At 42.4% G+C, this 3192-nt stretch overlaps 1 pseudogene; it reads right to left on the reverse strand.

Moving 5' to 3' along the window:
* Positions 1 to 882: 882 nt before the first annotated feature.
* On the reverse strand, positions 883 to 1859 carry LOC100670962 (olfactory receptor 11H6-like; annotated as a pseudogene).
* Between the last annotated feature and the right edge of the window lie 1333 nt (positions 1860 to 3192).

The following is a 3192-nucleotide window of genomic DNA, read 5'->3' on the forward strand; positions in this document are numbered from 1 at the left end:
TATTATTTTTGCTATTATGAATAGCATTTCCTTCCTTTATAACTCTTTATTCTAGTATCATCTTTGTATAGTTACTTTTGGAGCCGTGATAGCACAGCGGTTAAACACTCAGCTGCTAACCAAAAGGTCGGTGGTTCAAACCCACCAGGCACTCCTCAGGAGAAAAATGTGGCTGTCTGCTTCCATAAAGACTTGTAGCCTCGAAAACCCTATGGGGAAGTTCTACTCTGTCCTGTAGGGTCCCTATGAGTCAGAATTCACTGAACAGCAGTGTGTAGTTACTTTCCATCTGGCCACCATTCCAATATTTCACATTGATCCAAATCACTTTAACAACTCCAATCTGTTGTCAGGCTAATATGCCCACACAAAGGTGTAGGGGAGAACTCTTTCAGATAAAATGTTGAAGAGACTGGATCTCACATCTGGATAGATGTGATCAAAAAAAGGAAACAGGTAGATTCAGGACTGTGAAGAGAGAAGCGAACAGGTACATCTTTGTGGTGTGTGTGTTTGTGTGTAGAGGGATAGTATTGGAAATTCTAGACTTCTACTGACTGGGAAACTGGGAATTTATCTAATCAGCAAAAGATACAAATCAACCTGTTGACATCTGCGTTATATATGGTTTTATCTTGAATATGCCTGAGAATGTCTGGCATTTTCCTGTTTCTGTGCAATACCCAAAGGGATAGAATATTAATACACTAAAGCCTAATAAAAATGATTTTGTAAATGCTTTTAAGGTCTCATATGCTATTTGCTTCATTTAAGTTCATTCCTAAGAAGATTCCGGGAAGTGTAGAAACAGACATCTGTCTCCCAAGTTTACTTAAGGCCTTCTATGTTTTTATACCACTATATGTCCTACACACACATAAATTATGAATTCAGGGTCTTGAGAGACTGTCTTTGAGCAAATCTCAAAGTCCTAAATAGTTTCCTCAGTGCCTCCTTCATCTCCTTATTCCGCAGACTGTAGATCAAGGGGTTAAAAAATGAAATGCAGTCAGCACAGGATAAAACAAAGTCACAACTTTCTGGATCCCATCTGCATTGCCTGCTGTTGGGCTCACATACATTACCATGACAGAGCCATAAAGCAGGGACACCACAGCCAGGTGGGAGCCACATGTAGAGAAGGCCTTACACCGGCCTTCTGCTGAGGGGACCCTCAGCACTGCTCTGATTACCAGGGTGTAGGAACTGCTAATGAAAAGGAATGTAGAGAAAATGAGGACAGAGTTAAAGATGGCACAGATGACCTCAGTGGCAGGAGCTGGCACACAAGACAACTTCATAAGGGGTCCTGGGTCACATAGCAAGTGATCGATAGTATTGGGGGCACAAAAAGGGAGCTGAGAGATGAGGTAAACTGGGAGGAGGAAACAGGTGAAGCCACACACCCAGCAGCAGGCCCCCATTCTGATGCAGCGTCAGACTGTCATGATGGAGGCGTAGTGCACGGGCCTGCAGATGGCAAGGTACCTCTCAAGGGCCATGACGAACAAGAAGAAGGTCTCAGTGGTCCCCACGGAAAAGAAGAAGTAAAACTGCAGGAAGCAACCAGAGAAAGAGATGGTTTTGGTCTCAGTGAGAAAGTTGGCTAGCATACTGGGGACCGTGGAGGTGACATACCAGATCTCCAGGGAGGAGAAATTGGCCAGCAGGATGTACATGGGGGTGTGGAGATGGTGGTCCCCTCTCACAGCACATATAATACACAGATTTCCAGTCAGTGCCAGGACGTAGGTCACAGAGAAGAGTGCAAAGAGGAAGATCTGGATCTCTGAGGTACAAGGGAATCCAAGAAGAATGAATTCACTCACAGGGCCAGAGTGATTGTTCCCTCCTGGGTTTTTCATGTTTCTCCTCCAAAACTGCAATGATAAGATATTGATACTTTTCAAATGACTACAGAACTTTTCTCATTAAGATGTTCTCCGAAATTCTTAAAACTCAATTAGTAGCATAGTCTTAGGTCATTCGAAGATTTTCAGCATTTTCTGTCCCAATGTGATATTGGGAGGACATGAGGAACATGTGGGTGTGAATACTCATGACCTGTTGTCAATGTGTTAGAGTAGAACTGCTCCACAGGGTTTTCTTGGCTGTTATCTTCATGGGAGCAGATCAGGAGGACTTTCTCCCACTGTGCAGCTGGGTGGGATTGAACCACTAACTTTTAGGTTTATAGCCCAGCGCAAACTGTTTGTGTTACCGAGAGACCTGTGGGTACTTACTACAACCTCCTTATTGTGCCCATCATTGCCATCACTTCCCTTTAAATATCTTCTTTTGTCGAGGGTCCCCAGCACTGCATAAAACAAGACAGATGTTCTCTTGCCATTCAGAGGCTTGCAATCTAGTTCAGAAAAAACCACCTGAGCAAAACATATATGAGGACATAGAGAAGTTTAAATAATTTGTGCAGTGGAAGCCCTGAGTAAATATAGAGAAGACAATATTGCAAGAACTTAGAGCCTCAAAGCAAGGTTTATTTGTTTGTTTGCTTTTTCACTATTGTACTCTTTAATAATAACACATGCGTAGTTTTAGATGAGGTTCCTCTCCATATAGAATTGGCATCTTTAGAAAAGAAATAAGGAAAATGACCTTTAGTTAGTGATTGCCTACAGCAAGGCTGGTTTATACATTTGTGTGCCTCTCGTTTTTAAAGACATCAGTGAAAGAAATTCAACACTATGCTTTTTTATTTTCTCTCAGTGTTTAAGGTCACAGGCACAATGGTCCACTTTGTGGTTAAAAATACACTGCTAAAGAGGAGTAAGTTCATGTAGTGTTGTTTTCAATAAACATTTTGTAGTAAAGCTGGCATGAATGAATGAGGTACAGAATACAAACTAACATGATTCTCTTTTAACTGAAATATACCCTAAGTAGAGTGTGCAGTCCTGGTGGTGCTGTGGTTAAAGTGCTTGGCTGCTAACCAGGAGGTCAGCAGTTCAAATCCACCAGTTGCTCCATGAGAGAAAAAATGTGGCAGTCTGCTTCCCAAAGATTTACAGCCTTGGAAACCCTATATGGCAGTTCTACTCTGTCCCACAGGGTCACTATGAGTTGGAATCCATTTGAAGGCAATGGGCTTGGTTTGAGTTTGGGTTTAGAGTGTAAAGGCTTCAGTCCTCAGCTGGAATTTATCAGGGGCAGGAAAGTTCCTCACAATGGTTT

This window comes from Loxodonta africana, chromosome 10, assembly GCF_030014295.1.
Source record: "Loxodonta africana isolate mLoxAfr1 chromosome 10, mLoxAfr1.hap2, whole genome shotgun sequence".
Classification (NCBI taxonomy): Eukaryota; Metazoa; Chordata; class Mammalia; order Proboscidea; family Elephantidae; genus Loxodonta; species Loxodonta africana.